Source organism: Rousettus aegyptiacus, unplaced genomic scaffold (assembly GCF_014176215.1).
Source record: "Rousettus aegyptiacus isolate mRouAeg1 unplaced genomic scaffold, mRouAeg1.p scaffold_m13_p_13, whole genome shotgun sequence".
Classification (NCBI taxonomy): domain Eukaryota; kingdom Metazoa; phylum Chordata; class Mammalia; order Chiroptera; family Pteropodidae; genus Rousettus; species Rousettus aegyptiacus.
The window spans coordinates 55458065-55485662 of record NW_023416288.1 but is presented as its reverse complement, the minus strand read 5'-3'; the positions used below and the strand labels follow the sequence as shown (position 1 = coordinate 55485662).

Here is a 27598-nt window from a genome sequence, read left to right as displayed (position 1 = left end):
ACGTACACATGTGGCAACCAGTGAAAGTGAGAGAAAGCGCACGCCTGCGCACACGGACAGGAAGGCAAATGGGGTCATGTCACACCTGTGGATCTGAGTCAAAGGCACGGAGCTAGTCTTTGCATTATTTTTATTTTTGCAAATTTTCGGTAGGTTTAAAATTATTTCCAAATAAAAAAAAAAATTGTTTTTTTTAAGTCTGTGTGGGTGAACATTTACTTGCTAATCAATGAAATCTACCAGGGTCCTCCCTGGAGCTTATATGCAGGTAGGAGGTTGGAACTGGGAAGTTTAAGGCATTCCCAAAATTCGAACAAACATCCTGGGTCTCACAGGACATTTGCTGTGTCCCCAGTGTTATTCCCCCAAACCCGCCACTTGGCGCCTCCTTCCAGGGCCAGGATCAACGCTCCTCCCCCAGCACGGGCCTTCCTACCTCTTTTCTCTTGACCGCTAGAGACCATACATGTCCAAAAGGACCTGAATGCACTGGCAAGTTCAGGGCAGCTTTATAAATAACAGCTTTATCGATGTATAATTCACATACCATGAAAGTCACCCTTTAAAAATACTCAGTTCTGTGGTTGTGAGTATAATCAGAGCTGTGTGATCATTGCTAGCTATTTCCAAAACGTATCCCTCACCCTGAGCAGAAACCCCGCACCCATCAGCAGCCGCTCCCCAGACTCCCCCTCCTCCAGGCCCTGGCGACTGCTCACCTGCCTGTCTCGATGGGCCGGCCTAGTCTGGACATTTCACATACGTCGCATCATGCACAATGTGGACTTCTGTGCCCGCTTTCTTCCAGCTAACATAATTTTTTCAAGGTCTATCCATGCTGAGGTGTATGTCAGCATTTCATTCCTTTTCATCGCCAGATGACGTCCCACTGAACGTATACAGCACGTTAGTTTACTTTCATCGGCTGATGGACATCTGGGTGACTTCTACTTTTTGGCTGTTATGAACATGCTGCTACGAACTCGGGTACACATGTTCGCATTTCTGTCGGGTGCAGACCTAGGACTGGAGCTGCTGGGTCGCATGGGAACTCTGGGTTTAACCTTCTGAGGAACTGCCACACTGTTTTCTAAAGTGGCCTCTTTCTGAAGTCCCTAAGAGACATGCCACTGTAGGGTCCCAGTTACAGCTCACAGAAGGCAATTCTATAGCAACGGCTGCCCTTCTGTCATCCTGTGAAATACCACAGTCTACGTTCAAAGCAGGAGTCAGGGTTTGTTTGGTTCGAGGTAAATAAATTAGAGAAGCTGTGAGTCGCTCGATGCCAGCAGCGTGCTTAGCCTCGTCTCGTCCTGGAGAACAAGCCAGCACCTGGCACGGCAGATGAGGTCGGGCACAGCCCACACTGGTGCCAGATGAAGAGGCCCTGTGTGCGGTGCAGCTGTGGCAGGGTGCAAGCTGGCACCCTCCCCAGCTGTCCCCTCACTGGGGCAAAGCTGCCTGCGCTACCGGTCAAAGCCCCGGGTGGCGCTGTTTACTACTGCCCACGGACTGGGCTCCCAGGCACCTGCAACACTAATGGAGAGAAAACCTGGACAGGGCCACAAGAAATTTGAGAGCAGCTAGCAGAGGGACAGGTCCTGCAGGGCCTGCTGCCTGCCTGCTAGCTCCGACACCTTCCCGAGCGAGGGCTAAGGCTGGAACACTCGTGGACTGAGGCCCAGGAAGGCAGCCAGGCCCACCACCGATGCGGCTGGTGACTCAGGATCGGGCAGGTGGCCCCTCTAAGCTGGCAGTGGACAAATGCCTCAGCATCATGTTAGGGCACCAGACTAGATTCCTAGGCAGGAGTATAAATTCCAAAGCCACACGAGTGTGTTTTGAGGATGGGGTGATATGCTGGTGAGGCAAGGAAGAGGTCCGCAGAGAAGAGGGAAGGCCTGTAACGGCTGGCTCTGCGTCCTGCAGCCTTCAGAGCACTGGCAAACCTCTGCTCCATCTCAGCCCGAGGGGACACTTTGCTTTTCTATGAAATCAAGAAGATGGCAGCCAGGTAGGGGCAGGTCTGGATGTTCAAAGCAAACGGAGTTGGAGATGGCTCCATTGTGCAGTCATTCCTATAAAGTATTTAAAAATTTAGAGGTACCTCTTACTCCTTTTAAAATAAATAAGCACCATCCAAATGCAACTGGGCTGGTTATATCCTCCAAAGCAAATTTCCTTGCACATTAAAGGGATTTAAATTGCTTTGACTGACTGCAGAGGAGGAATCAATAACATCTGTCCACGACCTTCAAGTCCGCATCTAAGGAAAAGGCCACGTCCTGAGGGCGAATCTGTGGCTCAGCTGTTTCTCAAATGCGTGGAGATGGGGAGATGGCTTCCCGGTGGGACGGTCCAGGTGGGCTTGCCCAGGCCTTCACTTCTCTGTGGGCAGCTTGTCCCTTAGTGTGCTGAGAGGCTCTAACTTTGGAGGTCCTGAGGAGCTTCTAGAAGGGCAGGAGGCCCTGCTAAATAAACCCTGAGAGAGAGTTCTACATACCAGGTGGGAGGGATCAAGAAAGAGGACAACAGCCACAAAGGGGTGGCAATTTGTGGAACGTCTTGGGGACACTGAGTACAGTTCTCAGGACACAGAATAATTTCCAGGTCTTCTAAGTAGCTTCGAGGGTTTCCCATAAAACTTCCTTCTCTTTAAAAAAGACCCATGATTTTCCCTGGGACATTTTTACATATGACTTACAATTGCCAGATCACTCTTGGAAAATATGTTACTCATCTTGGCAGTGGCACTGTGGAAAGAGGCCAGTGCCTCCAGCCTCAACATCCAGATGCCCACAGCACAGGACGGAGGACATCCTGGTGCAGCAGCAGCAGAAACAAACAAACAAACAAAACAGGCTGTACAATCACCCCCAAAGTCCTCTATCTAGAAAAACACAAGACTATAAGACTTGGAAACGGCCACCACTCCCACGGACTCCACCAGGGCTCACTCCCAGACTTGAGCTATCCCCTGCTGACCGAGGTTCCCGATTAGGGCTCCAGGATCAGAATGGCTCAGGGCTCTGTGCTAAGAAGAGCTCTGGGCGAGGTATAAGGGTATGAGACTCAGGATGCTCGGGATTCAGCATCTGGACAGTTAGTTCTAGAGGCGACAGACTCCTGGGAAGAGGGAGTAACACACTGGTGGCACGCCTCTTTAAAAGCCAGGCACGGTATCCAGAATATGTTAAAAACGCTTACAAATTAACAATGAAAAGACAAATAACCTAATTTTAAAAAACGAATAAAGAATTTGAGCAGACATTTCTGCAAAGGAGATATATGAGTGGCCAGTAAACACATAAAAAATACTCATTATCATTAAAGAAATGCAAATCAAAAGCCCAATGAGATACCAAGCAAACTGAAAACATAGGTCCACACAAAAACTTGCCCACGAAAGTTTACTGCATTATTATAATAGCCAGAAAGTGGAAACAACCCAAATGTCCATCAAGTGATTAACGGATAAACAAAATGTGGTACATCCATACAATGGAATATTCTTTGGCAATAAAAAGGGACGAAGTGCTGATATATGCTACCACATGAATGAATTATGAAAACATCATGCTAAGAAAACATTACATTATGCTAAGACACAAAAGACCACATACTATATATGAAATGTCCAGGAGAGGCAAATCCAGAGACGGAAAGGAGATTAGTGGTCTCCAGGGACTGAGGGGAGGGGAGGTTGGAGACTAACGGCTACTGGGTATGAGACTTCGTTGTGGGGTGAGAAAAATATTCTGGAAGTACAGAGTAGCAGTCAGTGCACAACTCTGCGAATATACTACAATCCAATGAGTTATACACTTCGAAAAGGTAAACCTAATGGTATGTGAATTATATCTCAATAAAGCTGTCTTAAAGAAGGCGCAATGGCAGGTGCTTGATACCCACTATTGGCCAGTGAACCCGAAATGCAGATATCATCACCCCTTTTTCACAGGAGAAAAAACCTGAGGCTTGGCAAGGGACAGCTAATTGCCAAGAGTCGCACGGCCAGCCGCGCCGTGGAGCGAGGGCTTACACTCAGGCCGCTGACGCCAAGGGCTGTGCGCTGCCCACCTCACCACACTGCTGCTCACCAAGATGATGAGCTAACTCGCAACTGCGGAATTGTTCCTGTGGAAAAAATAGCACTCCCTGGACAAAGAATCACTGACTGACATAAAATGCTCGTGTTGGAAGTCGTGTCAAAGGGCATCTCGCCAAATCCCTTCAATTTACAGATGAATAAGTAGAACTTCAAGGCAGCCTACTGACCTGTCCAACCAAGGTGGCAAGGCTGGTGGGAACGTTCACCCCTCTCGTCTTACAGAAGACAAGCTGGTGTGTTGTTCACTGCAATTAGCAAGGACTCAAACGGAGGATGGAGTTCACCCAGGTGGGGCATTCGGGTCAACAGGCATTCACCAGCCTTCAAACATGTCGGCCTCACATCCAGATCCAGCTGGAAGATCACTCACGCCGCTTACGGCTCACGTTATTTATTCTGCAGTTACCCTGAAATCTCTCTCCAGCCCCAGGAGTGCTCTGAAAAGTCCCACCAGGGTGCGACTGTTCCAAGGATCCCTCGGAGCTTTTGAACTACTTAGCAGAAGCGGGGAGTTCTGGGTTTAGCATTCGAGTGTGAGGATAAAGGTGCGGGAGACCGAAGAAACCGTCCTCCCCACTTATCAGGAGCGAGTCTCTGGGGAGCCACCGGAGCAGGAAAGGGAAGGAGGGCAGAAGCCCAGCGAACGCCTGCGGGAGCTAGGGGTCCTGCGCGCTCTACGCCGGGGGTCTTTTTAATGGCTGCTTAATGTCTCTGCAGGGATGTCCTGTCTCAAACTTAAAATGTCCCAAGTCAAGGTCCCTACCTTGTCCGTCCTGCGGACCTACCCTGCCTGCCCCCCTTCTGTGACTGTGCTATCATCACCATACCCCCCGTGGCCCGAGCCACATACCCTGCTTCCCTTCCACATCCCTTCCCTCTCCCCGCAGCCCCACCGCCGGGCAGCAGCTGGACCCACTGGCTCTAACTCCTCGCCCGCTCGAGGGCTGGAGTCCACCTCTTCCTTTGCATGCGCACCGCAGGCACTGCCCTAGACTCGGCGACTGTTTACTGAACCGAGAGGTCAATCCCACTCGCTCCTAGTTAAGTCCTCCACAGCTGGTAGCAGCCAAGGCCACTTAAACATGGAAAAGGGGAAAAAGAGGAGAGGGATGAATAGGTCATACGAACAGATTCACGGAGAGGTCATTACATAAAAGACGGAGCCAAGAAGAGCAGAGCGGATGGGGCTGCGAGCCGCTCTCTGCGCGTGTTCTGCTGGAACGGAAAGGCAGGCCGACACCGGGCCACGGACCGCGCCTGCTAATTATTCATTATTTCAGCGTGGTCCCTCTGAACTCTCCATCTGCTGATGGCTACTACGGCCAAATAATTATGTTCAAATGGAAAAGCCTGTGACCTGTAACTTGTTCCAGTCATACCAACATAGACACCCACTGTCCCCCAGCTGTGCCTCACGCACTGGTGCCTGGAGCTACTGCGGGATCCCCGGCTGCCCATCCAGGTCAAGGCCGCCCTTCAGAGACCAGATTGAACGAGGCACCCTGGCCGCGTGGGACCGCGGAGTTTTCTCTTTGCGCCTCTCCGGTGCTGCTCATCACACATCACATTGCATCGCTTGGCATCTTCGCTGCTTGTTAAATCTTGTCTACGATGGGTTTCCAAGTTCTTGGAGAAGAGGAAGCTTGTGCTTCAGTGGATTCATACAGTCTAACACTATCTATACGAGCATTAGCTGCTCTTAGCGATTGCTACTTATCGATGTCCCCGAGCAGGAGGCTGCGCGCGTGGCGCAAGCCACCAGGCGTGCAGAAGGCCGCCCGGCAGGCTTCCCTCGCCAGCCTCTCCTCGCCCCCACCTCTCCTCAGACTAAAACCCCTGCCCTCCGAGACCCGGACGTTCCCGCGGAACATCGCCTGCCCGCTGCTGCTGGGCGACTCTGCCCCTTCCTTCCATGACACCCCGGCAGCGGTCAGAGTCCGGCCTGGCGAGTGAGGGGAGCATGGCAGAGGCGGGCGCCGTCCTGACATCAGGCGTCTCCCTCGTTTGTCTGAGGGTTCGGAGAAATCCTAAGAGCTGATGAACCATTTACTTCTCTGTGAAACCAAAACGATGACTAAGTGGAGCTGGAAAGAGAAGTAAATTCCACATCCCACTGGGCACTGAGTCAAAGCCAGCGGTGACACAATGACAACAGCCATTCGCCCTGGGCTGGTGAAAACAGCCGCAGGGACCTGCTCCTTTGCAGCGTGAACCTGCAGCTAGTCACGCCCGCCTGGGGTTCCACGTAGGCTCTGGAACATCCCAGGGCGCTCTCTGCCGAGCAGCGTCCTCTGGCCGCACTGCCAGTCCGCAGGGTGGGACGGGGGCTGAGCGACAGCAGCGTTTGCCAGGCATTTGCACACGACGAATCTGGTGCGGAACACTCCGGTGACCCTCTCGCCTTCAGGGGAGGCGGTCTCGTCTGGACGTCCCCGGGTTCCTGACCCTGGGACTCCAGGCCCCTCAGGGTACATCGGGGCCAGCACACGTGACCCGTGTGTCAGCTTCTTAGCCCATTTGGACCCACAGACCCAGCTCCCTCTCTTCCTTGTCACGTTCGCTAACTCGCTCCCTCTCTCTACTGGGTACTAAGTGGTCTGAGACGATTCGGGCTCTGACAAGTAACAGCCAACAAAGCCCTATATTAAGCATCTTTTTAGTAAGGCATCTAGAAAATTCTGCTTGTGTCCCCTTTAGCTGAGGACAAGACCGCACACAAATGCACGAGCAAACCCAGGGTGACCAGTTAGCACAATCCTCCTGTGTGTTCACTGAACATTCAGGCATCTGTTTTCTCCTTTGGACCCCATCCCACTGCTATCCATATGTTCTAGATCCATACTGTCCAACAGAATGGCCACTAGCCCCAAGTGGCAATTTAAATTAAAATTAAACAATTAAAAAGTTAGTTCCCCAGCCACATTTCAAGTGCTTCATAGCCACCTGCAGCAAGTGGCTACCATTCTGGAGAATGTGGATCTAGAACGTTATAATCAGTACAGAATGTTCTATTAGACAAAGCTGTTCTAGACAGTGAAGTTTAAACGCGGAGGTAACTAATTTAAGAGGAAAAAGTCACCTTCTGGTCTAGAAGAGTAGATTTCCAACCTTAATGCACAAACCGCCTTCCCTAAGAAGCCCGGTGAGGTAGGAGGTCGCCTCAGAGCATCGTCCCCCACAGAGCAAACTCATTCTTCAGAAGCGGGTCTGCTCGTCCATGCTGCTCCTCGCTTCTACTTCCTGAAATCTCAGCCTTACGAGCAACTCTCACGCTCCAGCGGGAACTCTGAGCAAGGCTTGTGATGGGTCTCACTTCTCCTCTGGAGTTTGTAAGTCACTATTTCTGCACGAGCCCCACGTGAGTTTGCTAGGGCTGCTGGAACACGGTGTCAGCAGCTGGGCGGCTTCACAGAAATCCCTCGTCTGACAGTTCTGGAGGCTAGAAGCTCAAGACCAAGGTGTGGGCAGGGTTGGTTCCTTCTGAGGCCGTGAGAGACAATCTGTTCCCCGCCTCTACCTGAGCTTCTGGTGGTTTCTGGCCATCTCTGCTGTCCCCTGGATTGTGAACGCACTGCCACAATCTCTACCTTCACGTTCACATGACGTTCTCCCTGTGTGCACGTCTGTGTCCTAACTGCCCCCTCCCCTATGAGGACCCCAGTCATACAGGATCAGGGTCGCCCCATTACAGTGTGACCTCATTTTAGCTATATAATTACATCTGCAATGACCCTATATCCAAATAAGGTCACATTCTGGGGTACGGGGGTAAGGACATAAACATACAAATTTGGGGAGAGGGCACACAATTCAACCCATTAGAGGCCCTCAAAGCCTCCGGGAAAAAGCACTCCTCTGGGCACACCATCTGTCCCCCATTAGTCTATCAATATGAAAAGATCTGCGAGAAGCCACTGGCTACTCGGCTTTGCAGGAGCAGGTGGTGACCCTCGGCAGAAGCTTATACCGCATATGGCGATTTCCGTTACACATCAAGTCAACTCGAGCCCACTGTACTAGATGTAACGAGCTCCCAACACAAAAGGAAAAACCTGGACGTTGAAGGAAGTGCAAAAGGAAAATTGTTGCAGTTGACACAGTCACAAAATTCTGTGCTGGTTCCTCCACGTTCACCAAGTCAGACCACCTCATCGTCCAGGTACGTCCTCCAGGCAGACACGAATGGAAAAAGAGCCCTCTCCTGACCTGGACTCATCAACACGGTGGCTGGGTGTCACAGTCACTCAAACCACTGCCGGAGCTTATCGAACAGAACGTCGTCACCGGCACAGTGCCACGGCCCACACACCTGAGCTATGAGACACTAGACTTACCTATCGTTTCAAGCAGAGAAAAACCAACGGGCTCCAGTGCTAGAAAAACCAACTGGAATCCAGGCTTTGACACTGACCAGATGACAGATCTTGGACAAGATAACTAAGCTCCTTAAGCCTCAGTTTCCCTATCTGTAAAATGGAGAACATGGGGTCCACTTCACATTATGTTAAGAAAGACCTGTTGATGGCCATCATATTAATGACTAACACCTTCTGAGTGCCGACACTGTGTTCATGACAGCTCCCAGCAAGTAAGGGGGGTAAGGTACCCTCGTGATCCCCATTTTTTGAGTGAGGAAACTTGCTCTTAGAGCCAAGCGCCAGGCCTCTCTGACTGCGAAGCCGCAGCCCTAACCATTTCGCGATATGCCTGGCACACAGCTCTCTACATGCTGTTCCCTCTGCTTCGCACTTCTACAGCCTCGACTCTGGCGTCGTACACGCTGTATGACAATCCACGCCGTGCCGCCGCAGACCACTCCTCAAGTCTGCACAAGGATGGAAGACCGGAAGTCGTTTAGAATAAATGCCACTGGTCAGGGCACAACCATGTCAGCTGACACCTCCACAGACCCTCTTCTTCCTACATAACAGTCCTGGTGGCTGGAGTTCCCGTCGCTGACCACTGTCCCGTCTCCCCTACTGCCATGCCTCGACCTGCTCCTTCCCACCTCCCCTCGCACACTGGGGACAGTAATATGGACCCGAATGGCCTGCGTTGACTCCCTCACTCTTTCTAACTGCTTAGCCTGCATATACACGACACTACCTCTGGGTAAATGGCGGTTCCTTGGTTATGGCCTTGTGGTTTTAACAGTGAGCCTTCGTCCCTGGGAGTGGTTAAATAAAGACAGATATTAGCACAGTTTTCCACCCAATTATCCTATTTACGAAAATAGAACTCTCCTCTGTGAGTGTTTCAAATAGAGCCCTTAATTTCTACGGATGATGTCAACCTTGCTAGGTCGATTCCTGTGTCTTAGTCACTGATCTAGAATACGAGAGTGCAGCATGGTGGGCGGTGGGGCGGAACCTCCAACCACCTCTTCCTAGATCGATAGTATTACATGAGTGTGTGTGTACACGCGCGCATCTGTTCATGCACACACGCACCGGTTAAAAGGAAGAGTGGTTATAAAGCCTGATGGACACGTAAACCAGCAGTCCTGGTGTTTTGAATTCCAGCACTGCATCAAACCACACTAGTAGTAGGTTAAGTACTTAGACCTGTTAATTCGGCCTTCTGGAGAATTCTATTTGCTGAACTGCATTCTGATGCTATTCCTTGAGGGTCCGATGAGGACCCCTGTGAAAAAGGGCTGTAAGAAGTCAGTTTCCATTTGCTCTAGGGATGTGGAGCGCCCTGTTAAAAATACCATTCAGTTCTTCCTCAGATAAAAGTACACATGCAAAATTCAGTCTAAAAGAACTAAAAACCTGCTTCTCTTGAGGACGTGGTATGCCTTTCTTCTCCACCAGCAAGAATTACTAACGTGACCACATTTCCCTCTTCTCTTTGATCCCGTGATGCTCAGAGACAATGTGAGGCTCAGATAAAGTGATGCAGGGGCCTCACGGTCTGCATATCTGTAATTCTTTCCCTCCTGGCTTTGAACTTCTGTATTTATTTGTATTTTCCTGGCCCTATTTTTAAATTCTTTTTGTATTGTGTTGGTTATGACAGTATGTATGTTAATACTGTAAAATAAATAATAATTTGTAGAACAAGATAAGGTATAAATAAGTGAATACAACAGAATTTAAATAATTACCATAGTAAATGTAGCCAAATTTAGAGAACACTATAGTCAAAAAAAAATGACACGATCAGAATAAAATGTAAAAATATTAACATGTTGAAGCAGACAATACAAGCTGTCTTCCTAACAGCCATTCCTGCTTCCTCTTCTCCTAGAACTCTGATTTGGTTCAGATGTCACCCCCAACACCGCCTCGACCACCTCCTACCTTCCCCCTCGTGAGTCAGGAGCCAATCCTGATTAGTCAAAGCAAATCGCTTCCTGTGCCTGGGAGTAAGTGATCTGAGCTGGCCATGTTACCAGTTCTCACTATAAGGGGGAGGAGAACAGCTGAGGGTCTTCAGGGAAGGTTTGATGAATAGTTTATTCTGATGGTTGAAAGGATGGACGGATGGATGGATGGACGGACAGACGGACAAATGAACGTGGATTTCTGCTGGGCCAACCACATGTACTAATTTTAACCACTACTTAGTGCTAGACACTGAACTGCACACTTTGAGAAATATAAGGATAAATGAGAAATGATAAAGGGCTGGAAGAGGTAGATGCCATAAGACTAAAACACTTCTGACAACGCTCCTCAAAAATGCAGCTTTCCAGATAGATCCTCCACTGAACCACAGGAGGGCTAAAAGGTTAATCTCTGATAAAGACAATTAGAAACCCTATATAAGTACCAAAACTTCCACCACTATATACAATTTCTCCTGCTCTCCCACAGAAGAATACAGAAGAAAACAGAAGACAGGAAAGGAGGCAGGAAAGTTACTAGTCCCGTCCAAAGTGTACTTTGTACATTCTTTGAAGCAGGTAAATAAACTGTTTCCACATCGAATTGCAACTGTTCTTGTGTCGCCAACAATGTTGCCTTTTCTAACTGCCTTTTCTCTTAGAGACACCACACACACATGGACACAAAGCACAAGCTCAGAAACTATTTTAAATGTTCTCCAACCCACCCGCTCACCCACCCCCTCCCACGCAGACACATCTTCCTTTGGCGGAACAGGGACTGAAGTCCAAGCTGCGGCTGTGGCCGTGTCTCCTCTCTCGCTGTCTCCCGGCTCCCGCTGCCCCCAATGTCAGTCATATCCCACTCCGAGTATGCTCCCCTGCACCTCCAGGACACCTGCACAGACGTCCTGGAGATGCCTGGAATGTAATGCATCAGACAGCTCTTTACTCTCCAATCCATCTTGCACACGGCAAAATGAAATGATGTTCTTCTATAGTCTGCTAGTCCCCAACTGCCCGATTCTGCATGTCCCCACCCCCTGTATGGGAAGTCTGTCTCATGCCTCCTCATGCCTCAAGGTGTCTGCATGTGATTTGCTTACTTCCACTCTCACGTCTCTCCTTTCTGCATCTGATCACGTCCACCTCACTTCTGAACTGCTGAAAAACCAGAATCTTCCCGAAAGCACCCGGAGCTAACTTACTGGGTTTAGGACCGCTACACCCAATATTCCCTCAGTACTCATATCTTGAAGATTCTTTGGATTTTGAGGACATAATTCTCCAGAGACATCTTCTGTAAAGCAAATCCTATTTTTCACTGAGCAGAAAAAAAGAACAACGAACCCTGCCAAACATGCGGGCAACCAGCTGCACCTGCTCTGCTGAACTCTGAGGGGCTTTCCTTGGTTGGCCACTTCGGGCTGAAAATCCCTGCACTTGCAACATTAGCCCAATGCCACTGCTACAGGCTCAACTTCTGCAGGTCAGATTTAATCACAAAGGGAACCTGAGTGACAAACCAGGCAGACATGAACACGGGTTTGTCCCTAACACCAGGAAATCAACTCTAAGTGCATGGCCCACAAGAGGGCGTCTCTATCTACGCTTCGGAGAACACAGATGGGCACCTGTCCCGAGGTTCTTCGGCCCCTCTTTAAAGTGCTCTAGAAACCACGGCTGTTTTCTATTCTGTCCTGAGCTCAACCACCCAGCCCAGGGCTTTACACGCAGTGGGCCGCAAACGGCGCCGAAGGGCCGATCTCTGAGAGAGGAAGCGCTCAGTGGCTGCCTTTGTGGAACAGAGGGCAGCCACGGTCACAGGCACATTCTCAGAGAAGCCTGTGGTTTCAGCCGAGTGGCAGGTAGTATAAAAATCCAGGTTCCAAAAAAGCTCGATCTAAGGGGCTGGTTTGTCAGCTGACCTGGAAATCAGAGAGAATAAGCCACCATGGGAGACCCCCTATCTGTGACACTGTTCACTGACCAGTCCCAACTCTGCTGACGAAGAACACCGTGGCACTCGCCTGACATTGAGACTGCAGGAGGAGAAAGAGGGAGATTAGTGGAGAAAGCCACCAAATGTCATCCGCGATAAAGCAAAGTCCGTCTGGGCACCATGCAGAGAGAAGAATATCCTCTAGGCTCAGCATGCAATTTTTTTCCAGCAAGATCCAAAAAGCCCTGCGCATCATAGTAACCAGCCTGCTTTAAAGAAAAATCTGTTCAGGTCGAGCACAATGGAGAAAATGCAAAGTAAAGCTTACACATACCTATGACTCTCAACATTGCTAAAAATCACCACTGAGGGCTGAGCATGGGATATTTGTGCATGTGTGCAATAAATACACACCCCGACACAGTCCCCAACCACCCACCCTGATCGAGCACAGTACAGGCAGTTAAAAAGGTGAACCTGTTCCTTTAATTATGCCGATCGTGAGATGGGGAAGGCGCCAGTTGAGGAGGCATTTAAAGCAGATTGCCCCATTTAGGCAGATACGATTCTTGGAAGTGAAGACTGGCACTTTTCCTAGACTAAAGGTTGCACTGAATAACCAAGGAGCAGGAGGGCAGCGGCCCTGCCTGTTGGGCTGCAACCCGACTTCAAAGACAGGCGCCACCCTGGAGCCAGATGCAGAAATGCAGGGGGGCGAGGATGAACCACTCCGGGCCCCAGGCTGCTGCCTGCTCCAGCTCAGGACCGAGGCCTGGTTATTTCAGAGTCCTCCTCTCCTTGAGAGTCACCCACGGAAAGTGGGGGAAAGCTGCTACCAGAGGCCTGAACAGAAGGGCCAGAAGGAGGAGATATGGTGTATCAGGCCCTTGCCCTTTAATCTCAGGACCAGTGTAAGAAAAACAGTGATTTTATCCAAGGCTCCTATAATAGGAGCACAGATGGTACATGCTCAATGAACAGTGTCATCCAGCTTTGGGTCAAGGAAAGACCCAACTGAAGCTTCACTTGACATCGAAGGAGAATAGAATTGGGTCTATCAGGACCTTTTTGTGGAGGGGTAAGGAACGAGCTGGAACCATGCCCTGCAAACACAGTCTGTTGTATCAGGACTATTCCATTTTCTCTCAGAAGAAATTGTAAAGCTCTTCTTGTCCAATCGTCCATTTTATGGTGGACCCTCCTCACCAGCGTTCCCACCAAAAGGTGCTCACCTCGAACACCTCCAGTTCTAGCGGGAGGAATCGTTCCCGGGACCACCTGTTTCCAGAGAGATTCCAGCATTATCACGTTTTTCCTATATGATTTGATTAAATCTGCTCCCTGTGGCTTTCAAATCATTGGTTCAAGTTGGATCCACAGCTACCTTTTTTTTTTTTTAATCCATCTGCCCTTCAGATATTGCTTCTATTTTATACAGTTCAATTCTTAATTAATTCCTTCAGACAAATGTTTCCTTAGAGCAAATGCATATCCTTTGAACCACGCTACCTTCCGCATCTCTCAGGCCCATTCACTTGAGGGAAATCAATCTGTCTCCATCAACCAATGAAGGAATGAATTAGTGAATGAATCAATCTCTCTCATTCTTCCTCCTATCCCAAACTCAAACACACCTCACAATATAAAGGTAAGAATCATATTAAAAGTCACATATTTTGAGTAAAATTGTGGCAATATAAAAATTCGGTATTGTCAGCCTGTAAATCCCTGGACGGAGCCCAAAAGTCTCCTGCAAACACACACGCACACATACAGGACCTCACTTATCTCTATAATTAAAACATCTTTCCCCATACACTGACTTTAAGGAGAAATAATCATTTCTTATTCATATTATTTTTTTGCCATGTAATAATTTCCATTTTCCTATAAAACATATGTATTTCAGCTATGCTCTCTTTAAAATGTTTTTTATTAGACTTTATTTTTTAGAGCAGTATTAGGTTCATGGCAAAATTGAGTAGAAGATACAGAGTTCCCATCTACTCCTTGTCCTCACATGTGCATCGGCTCTGCTCTCTTAACTTTAAGGTCAGTCTGAGACACTAATCTTAACTGATTTCACTTTTTTTCTATGGTTAAATGTAATCTGTGTCTACACCAACCCCATACAAAAGAAATTTTGGAACGCAGCTCTTGGTAAATATGTATGAGCTAGTCGATCTCACTCAAAGCTTCCTATTCCCAGGCCCAGAACGCCTTTACCTAATTTCTCATCTCTACCTTATATATGTGACCAAGCAGTCTCTATAATAATAGTACCTAAGGTTTAAAATTATCTTCCTGAAGAAATAATTAATGTCTGCTAGACACATGTACCAGCAACTCTCAGTCATTCATTCTAATGTAAGAAAAAGTAATGGTGATCATCACATACGATGTATCACAGGAAACTGTTTTTACTGCACTACTGCATTAACACGTGACTTTCCCAGGGGAAGAAAATACCCTCTAATTATGTTTTGCCTAAGGTAAAAGAAAAATTAATTTATATGTGCTAAACCACATTTTAACTTTAAAAAATAAGGTGGCCTAGAAATATAACATCCAGTTACTCGTTCAATAAGCATTTACTGAACACCAACTCTTTGCCAGGCATTATGGTAGGCGCCGGGGGTTTCGAATCAAAAGTCCACTCCCTGCGCTCCTGAACTCTCACTGCAGTGCGTGAAAAGGAAACTAAATGCACACAGAAATCAGCGAATCGGAGCCTCGGTGACATACCACTTCACAACCACGAGGATGGCACTGATGAAAGGACAGAGGCGTGCTCATGGATGCACCTCGAACACACTGTGCTAAGCGAAAGAAGCCAGGCGCGAACGAACGCGTTTTCTATGATTCCATTTATGTGAAATTCCAAAATAGAAAGAAATTAGTGGTTTCCAGGGACTGAGGGAGGGTGGGAACTGGGTGATGCTACCAGTGGGTACTGGGTTTCTTTTTAGGGTGATGAAAATGTTGTAAAATTAGAGTGGTGATGACTGAATAATTCTGTGAATATCCTACAAAACACTGAATTACATACTATAAATGGTGACTTATGTGAACTACATTTAATAAAGCTGTTAAAAATACATATCGAAACAGTCTTCATGCAAACAATAACCAATACGAGACAGTGACTTTACAAGCATAAACTTAAGAGATATAAACAACATACAGAAAATTTTAAACATTAACTAAAGTACACACACGAAAAGAACATGTGGAAAGGAAACATGATCTTAGATAAGATGACTCAATATCATAAAGATTTAATTCCCCCAATTTATAAATTTAATGTAATCCCAATGGAAACAGTAATAGTTTTTTTTACCTGTAATCAAGATATGTTGATTCTAAAGTTCACATAGAAAAACAAAAGAGAATATCCGGAAAAACTCTGAAATGGTAGAGCAATGAAGAAGAACTAGTCCTTTCAGATTGTAAAAGGTAATATAAGCCTCAGTAATTAACAATAGATTGACCCATGGAAACATATACAGAGTTCAAAAATAGACCCTCAAGGATATAGGAATTTAATATATGATAAAATAGACATTATGACACTGTGGGGAAAAATACAAACTTTTTCATAGATTGTATTGGAACAACTGAGTATTAGAAATATATAAGATTGGCTTCAACCCTCAGAATATATGTTAGTATAAACACAAAATGAACCAAAAGATAAATAGAAAAAAAAATTACAAAAGCACCAGAAAGAACTTCAAAACTTGAAACAGGAAATGTCTCTCTAACTCCGACTCAAAATTTAAAAGCCATAAACAAAAACACAAATTTGATTACATAAAATTAAGAAGACTTTAAAAGGGCAAAGAAAGACACCACCATAAGTTAACCAAAACATATGCAAATGACTGAGAAAAAATATTTGCAACTCTTATTGAAGATAATATATAAAAAGCTCTTAGAAATAAAGAAGAAAAAGACCAACACAGTAGGGAAATATATAAAGTTCAAAACACAGTTCACATAAAAATAAATATAAAACATTTAAATAAATGAAAAGATGCTCAACCTCACTTATAATAAAAAAAATACATATATAAAAATTAAAACTACATCAAAATACCATTTCTCACGTACCAACAAAAATCCAAAAGTTTGACAATAGTTATGTGGGCAATGCTCTAGGGAAACTGGCACTTTTATATAGTGCTTGTGTGAGTGAAATATGCTATAAGTCCTAACAAGAGAAATTTGTCAATATCTTTTAAAAATTACAGACGTACTTACCCTTTGACCATATAATCCCACGTATAGGGTTCTACCCCATAGATGCACCTGCATGAGTATGAAATGACATGCATATAAGGATACCCATTAAAAATGAATCGTAAATAGCAGAGGATTGGATACAATCCCAGATTATTTATGTTTTATAAACCATGGTATGTCAACAAAATGGAGTACTTTGTAGCCATTAAAAAGATAATCTCTATGAACTAATATGGAGAGAGCTCCAGAACATATTGTTAAGAGAAAAGTTAAGATGCAGAACCATATATATGGTATGTTACATTTTGTATAAATAAATGAAAATAAGGTTACATATGTGCTCATGTGCAAACACACACAATTTGGATCTGCAAAATTAAATACTCAAAGAGTTAAGCAAGACAATAATAAAAATGACTATGAGGTAACAAAGTAAAAAGGGCACGACTTCATTGGGTCTATCTTTCTATATATTTTAAATTTAATTATTTCAACTTTCAAACATAAAAAATAAATATTGAGAATAACTTAATAAATTCCCATATACCTATCATCTAGATTTCATATTAATATAGTTTTGACCTTTCAGTCATGTAAATGCATTACCTATCTCCAAAAAGCTAAATTAAAGAATTTCTTAAACTAAAAAAAAAACTGAAAGATATGAACCTAACCATAAGTCAAATGTGTGAGTGAAATATGCTATAAGTGGGTGACACAGTTACTCCAAGGACATATTTTTAGGGACTTTAGAACACAGTTTTTAATAACACATCCTTCACTGGATGCATTCTAAGGACAAGACAAAAAAAACAAAGATGTGTTACATTTTCTCTGTAGTTTAAATATTTGTTATACTACAAATATTGATATTTTGAAACTTTATATTCTTACATTTATAGGTTACAGACGAAATAAAGATTTTCTGTAGAAGAGAAAAAAGTTACAATGAAAAAACCAAGGAAACTAAAAGCGCAGGGAAGTTAAAACTGAACTGAACATGCCCATCTGAACTTTTAATTTTTACCGATATGTTTCCTAGCTTTGTCTACTGAAACAAGTCACCTCTGTCACAGTAACCCTCCTAATGTCCAGACTGTGGTCTGTAATACCATTTGTCCAATACCACTGGGGAGTCCAAGCTGAGCTGCCATTTAGCAAGAAAGCTCTTAACAAGAATAGGGAGGTCCTGTCAAAAGGTTACAGGAGCTAGCTGAAGGGGTCTCACTGCCTCAAGTTGCAACAAAAACATTAATGATTAGAAAAACATCATTTCACAAAGCCTGATGAACATCTGAGTTCAGGCAAGAACTAACATTTGGTGATAGAACCACTCAGTAAATGGCCTATGTGCCAAAGTTACACCACACGGATCACTTTTTGGTCTCAAGGGGGAAAAGAGAACTGGACAGTGCCACGACCTTAATCCAGGGGGAGAATTTTAGCTTCACTAATAATGTAAGTGAAGCACACAAAATCAGCTCAGCACCGCCATGAGAAGAGACCCACATATCCAGAAAGTGACAGTTTCTACAGGCAACTGGCCCATTACCTCAGTGAGAGACTGTGCCAGGTTGAGAGACTAAAAGGAAGTTATGACCAGATATAGTATATGGTCCTCGGTGAGATATTAACATCAACAAACTACCTTCAAAGGACATTTGGGGGCCAATTATGGAAATCTGAATATGGACAAAGATAAAATGAACTTTACTGAAATACAAGGTTAAAAACTGTTCACTGAAAAAAGCAGACTGTAAAACAGAAATATATCATTTTGGTAAAAAAAAAAAAGTACATATGCACACATATATGCATAGAAAAAGACCCATGAGGGGTAATAGTGGTAATTTCTAGAAAGGAAAAAGTGTGTTTGTGTATGCATGTGTGTGTTTTGCCAGCTTTTATTTTCTAACTTTTTATAACACAAAAGTGGTGTTTCTATAATAACGCATTTTAAAAAAAGAAGTTAAATAAGGCTTTAAATTTCACCACTGCTCATCTATAAAAGGCCACCTAAGAAACGATATATTATTGTTCAAAAATATGCTAAGTGGTCTATCCATCTTGAACATGCAGGATTCTTGGAATAACTGGAGAACAATCTCTAACCTGGAACTTAATTGCTAAAATAATTCTGACAAATCAAAGATTTCTCCCCTAGACTATGGAAACCCTACAGAAAAACAGCTAATAAAGTACTAGTTAAGGTCTCAGAGGGATGGGTAATGGTTTGAGAGAAGAAATGAAAGCCAGTTTTTAAAAGGGGTGCCAAAATGTCTCCTCAAGCACACTTTGCCCCACTTTCCTGCGTGAAAACCAGCAAAGCTCAAAATATCTGTAGGGGAAAAGGGAAACTAACAGGACTTAAGACAGCACTCAAGTCCAGGGGGAAAACACTGGACTAGATGTAGCTCTTTGGCAGAATCACCCTTTGACAACAAAAGCCCGTTCACACCCATTTATGAACCCACTTATCAGAATGACTTTTCTCTTTAATTATCACTCTCAATTTTAGAAGATACCCTAAATGTTCTAAAAAGGTGACTTTTTCAAGTTTCTCTATTGCAGCTTCATACAAAAATCGGTATAAATGAAACTATCTTGTACAATCATTCGCCAACTTAGAAGGTTTTAGGAAGTGTCTGCAACGCATCCGAAGGCAGCACGAGTCGAGAACACAGACGCGGTCCCATCCTCACAGAGCCTGCAGACTAACGGGGGTGGGGGGGGCAGGTGGAAAACAACCACGCCCGAATAAATGGTACCTCAAAGCTCTAAGGGCCACGAAGGCAAAGAAAGGAGTGATCAGAAGTGGGGCAACTAATTTATGCTGGAGGAAGTGGTATTTCGGTAATGACTGCAGAACGGGTGACAGCCAGGCAGAGAGATCGTAGAGGCGCTGAAGCAGGAAACAGCTGGGAACAGTCATAGACGTGGAAGAGGCCAGGACAGGACAAAGGGGGGAAGGCCGGCCCGAAATGACAGTGGAGAAGCAAGCAGCACTCGTGCTGCAGCCATGCTACTCAGGGTTTTGGATTTTATTCAAAGTGTGATGGGAAGCAGTTGGGCATCTGAAGTGAGAGTGATCAGATCTAATCTATAGTTAGTATTGCCAAGGAAATGAGCCGGAGGCTCAAGAATAGATGTGGGGGACAGGTCAGGAAGGCAGTCCAGATGAGACCTCGCGGTGGGTTAGACGAGGCTATGGGTCCAAACTACAACCCGAGGGCCAATGCAGCTCAAAGCCTGTTTTCATAAATAAAGTTATACTGGAACACAGCCCCGCCTACTCATTTACATATATTATCTGCAGCTGCTTTCACCACAAATGCAGAGCTGAGCAGTTGCAACAGAGTTCATTTGGCCCAAAAAGCTTAACACGACTACTATCTGGCTCTTTCCAAAACGAGTTTGCCCACCACTGGACCAGGAGATGGCAGCCGAGAGAGAAATGATAGGTTCACCATGTACAGTTGATCTTCATTATTCACGGATTCCGTATTTGTGATTCAGATTCGCTGAGATTTATTTGTCACTTCAAAATCAATAACTCAGAGGGCGTTCTGTCATTCCCTGGCATGTGCAAGCCGCTGTGAAAAATTTGGGCTGCCTGATGCACGTGTTCCCAGCTAAGGTCGAACAAGGTTACGTGCTCTGCCTTCTTGCTTCAGCTTACACTACAAGCCAAGTATACTTTCTACGGTCTGTTTGGTATATTTTCCACATTTTTGTGTTTTTTCTTAAGGATTTAAAAACGACCCCCAAGTATAGTGTCTACTGTTTAAGTGCAAAAAAGCTGTTGATGTGCCTTAAAGAAAAAAAAAAACGTGTACTAGGTAAGCTTCATTAAGGCCTGAGCTATAGTGGTATAGGCTGCGAGTTCAAAGTTAACGAATCAGCGATGTGTATATAACCTTTAAACAGAAACACACATCAAACAATGACCAGAGGCTCGCAGGAAGCGAACGTAGAAGCAATGGTTCTGTAATCGCTAATTCAGTGTCTGCAGCAATTTTACAGAACAGAATGACAGTGAAAAATAAGAATGTCTGTATTTAGGAAGCAAAAACCAAAGAAATTTGGTGGTGGATTAAATGTAGAATTCAAGCAAAGTTGAGGATGCCTCTCGGGTTCCTGATGTGAACTGGCAGGTCGAAGAATATGGCATTTGTGGAAATAAAGAACCTGGGAAGAGGTGCGTCGTTCAGAGGGCTGACCGAGACTTTTTCTTTGTACATTAAGTTTGAGGTGCCTGTGAGACATGCAAACAGAGATGCCAAGGAGACTATTGGCTTTATGACTGTAGCTCAAAAAAGAAGTCTAGGTAAAGATATAATTGGGAGTCACGGATACACAAAAGCCCTTGGAAAATGGCACATCCTCCAAGGAGAGAGGGCCCAGGCCCGAGAGGGGTGCGGACTCTGCGCCCTGCTGAATAAATGGGGGTGGGGGGGGGGGCGGGAATGTAAATCTTTAGCTAGGTGGTTTGATTTAATATAAAAGTACTTTGGGGAGGAATGTAATCTGGTAGTATCTATTTAGAAGCCAATAAATGTTCACACCCCTTGACCTAGTAATTCTACTTTGGAGAATTTATCCTAAAATCCAGACACCCCTTAATGTTACACTGAAGAACACTGAGAAATAATTCATGAGAGTAAAACTAGAAATAACCTTAACATTTGGGAAATGCTACACTAAAAAACTATTGATATTTTCCTTTGTGATTTCTTCTCCAGATTCTACGCTTGGAAACTTCAGCCCCTCCAGACGTTTAATAAATATCCACCTCCATTTATTTCAAGCTTAAAAAAAAAAAATGGATTATTTACCTTTATCTACTAAAATGCACACTGCTTCGGGGTAGGAGTTTTCATCTGTTTTGTTCATTGTGGTACACCTAGCATCTAGAACAGGCTTGGCGTACTGAATGTGCTCAACAGACTTCTGTTGAATTTAACATTTTAATCACGTAGAATTTATGTTGGGACAAAGATGTGAGGTGATAATATCCATTGAGATTTTTCTAATTGCTGTCACATGGTCCCACTCCCATCTGTTAAATCGGGTTTCCTCTCCCCACTGCTCTGTGGCACCTCCTCCATCATCCACTAAGTGATCGCAGACCACAGGGCCTGGGTCTGGCTCACCTATTCTGCCCCACTGCTGGGTCTGTCCAATTTCATGCCGAATTAGAAGCTCGGTGGTTTGACACGTGGTAGAGCTAGCCCCTTCACTACTCTTTGTTGTCCAGACTTGACTCTTCCATGCCTACCTCATCTTTCAAGAAGACCAGCAAAAATAAGTTTCTCAAATTTTAAAACATTCAGATTCTGACTGAAACAAACAAAGACTGTACTTACAAATTTCACTCATCTAGGAGAGGAAAGGAAGGCTGATAAGCTGATGGTCGGGGGTACAAGCTCTGGACCCACGCTGCCTGGGATCAATCTCAATTCTGCCACTTTCAAGCTGCAGAATTTTCCTGTGCTTCTACAAAACACAGGTCCCCAACTTTGTTGGCACCAGAGACCAGTGCTCCTATGAGAATCTAATGCCCGATGATCTGAGGCGGAGCTGAGGCGGTGATGCTGGCACTGGGGAGCAGCTGCAAAAACAGATGAAGCTTTGCTCACTGGCCCACCGCTCACCTCCTGCTGTGTGGCCTGGTTCCTAAGAGGCCACAGACTAGTAGCGGTCTGCAGCCTGGGGTTTGGGGACCCCTGCTATAAAACGTAACTGTAGCAGAACCTACCCTGAAGCACTAGTATAAAGATTCAATAAATACATGTGAAACCACAGACTAGAACTGCCAGTAGCTAGGGCCTGGTAAGTATTAGCTGTTATTAACATCAGTTCACATTTTCTTCGTACAGGTCTCAGTCAGATTATTCTCAGATATTTTATTTGTTTTGCTCCTCAAAAGGGGTTCATGGCTTCTCTGCACTTGACTATACCCCTCCTGCGTTCTTGCCATTGGACTAAGTGCTTTCCACTCCCCCTCATGCGGTCCTGTTTGATGAAGAGGAGGCAAATGGGACAGCAGAGCCTCGGGGAAGTGTGTTTGTGACGTGAACGCTCTGGCACCATCAGCCCCCACCATGGTTGCCCCTTCTCAAGGAAGGATCCCAGTCGTGTTATCTCCTTGCTGTATGTGGCACGGAGCACGTTAACTTCCCTCTGAGCAGCTGTGATGCCTGCCAGTCAAGGGTATGCGCTGGTATCAGGAGGGGTTCAGGCCTTGGCGCTACCAGTTAGTTCAAGACCGTGGACATATTAATATCTGAAGCCTCAATGTCCTCTTCTGTAAATGGAGAAAGTCACAGAGCTCTTTATGTTAGTTAATAATATGTTATTATTGTGAGGATGATATCTGCCTGTTCTATTCTGGGAGCCCAGGGCCAAACTGCATGAACTACGGACTGGCTCTGGAAGAACTAGAGAAAGTAGCTCCTGTATTTACAAGGCAGGCCCTGGAGAAGATGGGGCCTCGACTCTCCTGGAGCCAGAGGCAGGAAGGCTGGAAGCTGGATCTACATGGCTTCAAGCAGTCATGGCCACAAAAGGCAATTGAGTTGCAAATAATGCTAATAACAGGTCTCTGACGCTCACACATCCAGGGAACGTTTTAATGAAAACAATCTGATCTTAAATATTCACTGAGTTTTCAGTCTGAGTGCATTCCCCTCAAACAGGGGTTCTCAATTAGAAATGCAAATTCTCAAGCCCCACCCCAACCTACTGAAACAGAAACTCTGAAGGCGGGGCCCAGGATCTGTTTTAACAAGCCCTCCAGGTGACTGATGATCGCTAAAGTTGGAGAACCACTTCTCCCAAACAGTTCCCTACACAAACGTCCCGAAAAGACAGTTCCATGTGTGCCTCCACTCACACCCTCATACCTACAGGTATAACAAGCCAAAGATACGGCCAAGATACACAAGGCCAAAGAATAAAGAGGCAGGTAAAGGAGTCTGGCTGTGGGTGGATGAGTGGGAAACAAGAGTAAGTAGGCAGAAGCAGACGTGAGATGACATCAAGAAAGGGCAGCAGCAGAAGAGGTTGCGTATGTCAGTGGCTGAAACAGACAAAACAGGAAAGCTGTCCCATTTACTGGGCTCTCTGCTAAGTTTCATTGAGGGAGGAACACACTGGTTCTTGAGCTGTCCTGAGCAGGCAACAGGAAATGGGTTGGTTTCATTGACTATGCTTTATGGAGCAACCACAAGAATAAGATCAAGGTTGAGGAGGGAGAAAGGAGCAGAGTATCCAGTGAAGCAATCACCAGCCATGAGTTGGATAAACAGGAAACATTTCGAGTCACATTTGTTGCCTGTTTTTATAGCAAGCAGCCCCCTTATCAGTAATGCCCTTAGAACAGGGCGCCAGGGGCCCTAGCCTTGGATCCTGAGGGGAGAGAGGTCCCCAGGGTCATGAGGTGTGCTCACTCCCAGGCCATACTCTGGGTCCCCAGGGAATCCCCTGTCCAAAAGAGCTCATGCCTACTTCCAGTCCTTCTCCAGGGCCTGTGGGGTGCACACACAGGCCTGAGCAGGTGGCCAAGAGGCACCCCTAGGTCCAAGGGGTGGTGAAGGTAGTCTAGCATAGACACACAAACCGGGGGCAGAGAGAACTGGTGCGTCGCGGGCTAGGAGCTTTGTCTTGCACTGTTGTCCAGGACTCGGCAAAGTCAAGGCGAGCCCATCCCTTAGTGCGTGAGTCTATGTGTTCAAATACTTGATGGGTCACTGGTCTGGACGGGAGCAGCACAAGGCAGACAGCACGCCAACAGGAGCCAACGTGGCTCAGAATGTCAGGCCTGAAAGTGGGGAAGGGTTTCAAGCTTTGGTCATGTCAATGGGGAAAAAAAAATGACTCTAAAATGTACCTCGGGAAGTCCACATATTTTTTTAAAGCCACTTAATAACTGAAAAGTGCTCTGAGGTTCTGTGGAACTCATCACGATTGTATTGGTTTCTGTGATTTTTTTGTTTTTGTTAGTAAGTAGCTCATGGTGACAAGCTGCGAACTTTCTCCAGGCAACATAGGACCCAACTTCCTGGCACAAGACTCTAAACACTGGCACCGAGGGCACGTGGCCAGTGTTCCTTGGGAGATGGGGGACATCTTCCCTCTGGATGGGCTCAGTGAGGCACTGTGGGCGGCAAGGGGACCCAGGAGAATCAGCAGCCCCCTCATGGGTCGGGGGAGGGGGGAAAGCCTCCTGGCGCTGACAAGAAGCCCTGCAGCTCCATGTGGCAGCTCAGCCCAGGGAGCCCCACTCAGCGTCCACGCTTTACGTGCACACTGCCCGAGGGGGAAAGAGGCCCAGCACTGCCTTCCCCCGGCTCTCCTGATGGCGCTGGGGCAGCCTCCTCACTGTTCTGCGTTGCCAAAGGTCAATACTACTGTGTGAAGATCCCACTCGGGTTAGACTGTGACCCAAGGAGACCCTGAGATACTGTGATCCCAGTGCGGAATGTGAGACGGCCTATGAAAAGAAGAGATCCTTGAGAAAAGCAGGATAAATCGCATGGTATTGCTGACACGAGCAGCCTTTCCTGATCTTAAATCCATAAGGTGTGGGGAGGAGGGTAAAAAGGAACAAATATTTATCGAACCCCTGGGTCAGGCACGCTGATGAGTGCTCTGCGTGCGCCCTCCTATTGACCCCAGCGAGGGCCCAGTTCCGTCACCGCGGTGCTCGCGGTTTCCAACGCACCGCATGGCCTCCCAGCACGGCTCGCCCGCTGGCTGCCTCGTTCTATTATATCCAGGCCAGAAAAAAGTACCTTGTTCAAGGATCATTTTGATTATATCAGTTCCCTTCTCCCTCCACACCATAAAATGTCTCTGGAATTAGAACCCCTTTTAAACCTTTCAACAACTGATCCCAAACACTCACTGTTCTCGTCTGTTGGTCTATTTTGTGCTTACCACTCCAGCCGAGCAAAAATTACTTCGCAAATGAATTCCATTATGCACTCTGCTTATTCACCGTGCTAAGCCAGAACGAGCGCTTGGGCTGTTTCTGCTGTCTCTTCACATAGGAAGACCTCATTTATCCGACATCCTTGGGAATCAGCGGCTCCACAAAACTGATCGACATGAATGGATTCCCCCTCTTCCAGAAACGTAACCCTTTAAGCAGCCTTAAATCCTTTCTGGAGTAAAGTCATGGTATAATCAAATGAAAGAGTTTCTTTATTTTAACCATCTTCTAATGGAAACATTTCTCTAATACATTAGAGACCCTTCTAGCCTCAGTTAACAGAACATAATGAATATCGATTAATCTCTTCCTGATGGTGCAGGTCATGCTTAATGAATAACAGTAACTGCTGTGCTGCAGCTGGAAATGGAAGTGGTTCGAGGTGCAGCCAAATGCGCGTGTGCTCGCTCTCTCCTGCACACGCCCGCGGGCTCTCTCTGCCCCTCTCTACCCCTCTCTCTCTCTCTCTCTCCCTCTCCCTCTCTCTCTCTCTTTCCCTCCCCCTCTTTCTCTCTTCTCTACTTGCCTGTTAGGAGTTCCCCTAAAATACACTTTCTTGCAGAAGCTCCTGTTATCAGCCTAGATCCCGGTGAGTAGGTGCAGTTACACAGAACTCAGGAGGGCGTAACTTACTGCTTTTCTGCACAATATCTAGAGTTTACATGCTGGCTTTTGTCAGAGTCTATAAATTCCTCATTAGAGAAAAAAATAAAAAAAGAACACTCTTCCACAACCACCTACGAGCCAGAGCTTTCCAAATTTCCTTACCATGTGACTTTCAACAGGATTCCAGGAACACATACCATTCAAAAGTGCTTCTTTAATGCTATGACATGAGAAGTTCTATGCAGAACTGGAATGATGGATCACTTTTCTCATAAGCCCTTGGAAAAATCATTTTACATTGCGAAGAACAATGCCATAGGTTGAATCAACTAGGTAATATCGACTCATATGGAGGAAAATGGTAAAAATATAGAAACAGACCTTCTTTCATCCGGATGCAATGTGTAACTGTGCGAACCAAAAATGCTTTTTGTACCCAATGTTACGGCAGGTTCTACAGCAATCCTTCACCAAGAGGGATAACACAGCCTGGGGGGAAATGCCCTTGTCCACCCCTATATCAGACTTCACTCTTACTGTGACAACATAGGTTTTATAAAGTCTACGGCATCAACACGTGCAAGAGCGAGTCAAGTCAATCTTAACGCTGCTGAAACGTGATGGCATTTAATTAATCGGGACCCACTACAGCAAAAGTTAGGCAAGAACTGCTAAGGCGGACACCTTTCAAAAACACTACAAATCTGTTCAAAGCCATGTTTAGAAATAAGTGGTTGTAAAACCACAAAATTATTTTGCAGTTTTAAAGGCTTGCTCCTTTTTTTTTTAAATTGGCAACTACTTTACTAGCTTATTTTCTAATGGCAGAGCCATCTATTAGAGAGTCACAAGGTGAATGGCTTTGCCCACCATGTCTTTTGCCTTTTCCACTGGCTTTAGACCTAAGAAGGGGAAGAATCCTGCGAGTCTGACTTGTACTCGCTCTCACGACACATGCCGTACTCGCCACAGAGAACCCGGTAAAACAGGTATGGCTTTAGCTGACTCAGAACCCTGCAGAGACTCCGACAGGCTGTCCTTTCTAAACCTGGATGCGGCGACACTGAATCATCAAGATTCGTCTGTGTGCTCTCCCTTCTTTTCAGAGTAGTTCAACTTTTTTATACTTATCTCCTCTGCATGCCATTTGTCAGATCTGTAGGGGAAAATTAAGTAAGGTGCTTAAAGAGCTGGAAGCAGAGGAACGAAACTCAAAGTGAAGAAGCCTCGCCTGAGAGCCAAGAGGAAGCTGGCTCCACCAGCCTGAGGGACAGACAGGAGCGCAAGAAAAGTACTTGGGATGGAGGCAAAAGCGAGGTACCCACAAGTCACCAACCCAGAGCTGGGGGCATGTCACTCATTACTTAG

The 27598-nt window shown here is 45.9% G+C and overlaps 1 protein-coding gene across 5 annotated transcripts in view; it reads right to left on the bottom strand.

Moving 5' to 3' along the window:
- HIPK2 (homeodomain interacting protein kinase 2) overlaps positions 1 to 27598 on the bottom strand; it is a 159738-nt gene that overhangs the window by 126064 nt on the left and 6076 nt on the right. The window contains exon 1 of one of the 5 annotated variants that reach the window (XM_016161862.2): positions 4971 to 5835. The exons of the other annotated variants lie outside the window; for them this stretch is intronic. The gene's annotated coding sequence lies outside the window, so the exon portion shown is untranslated. Of the gene's footprint in view, positions 1 to 4970; positions 5836 to 27598 lie in introns of those variants that run through there. 5 annotated transcript variants of the gene reach the window in all.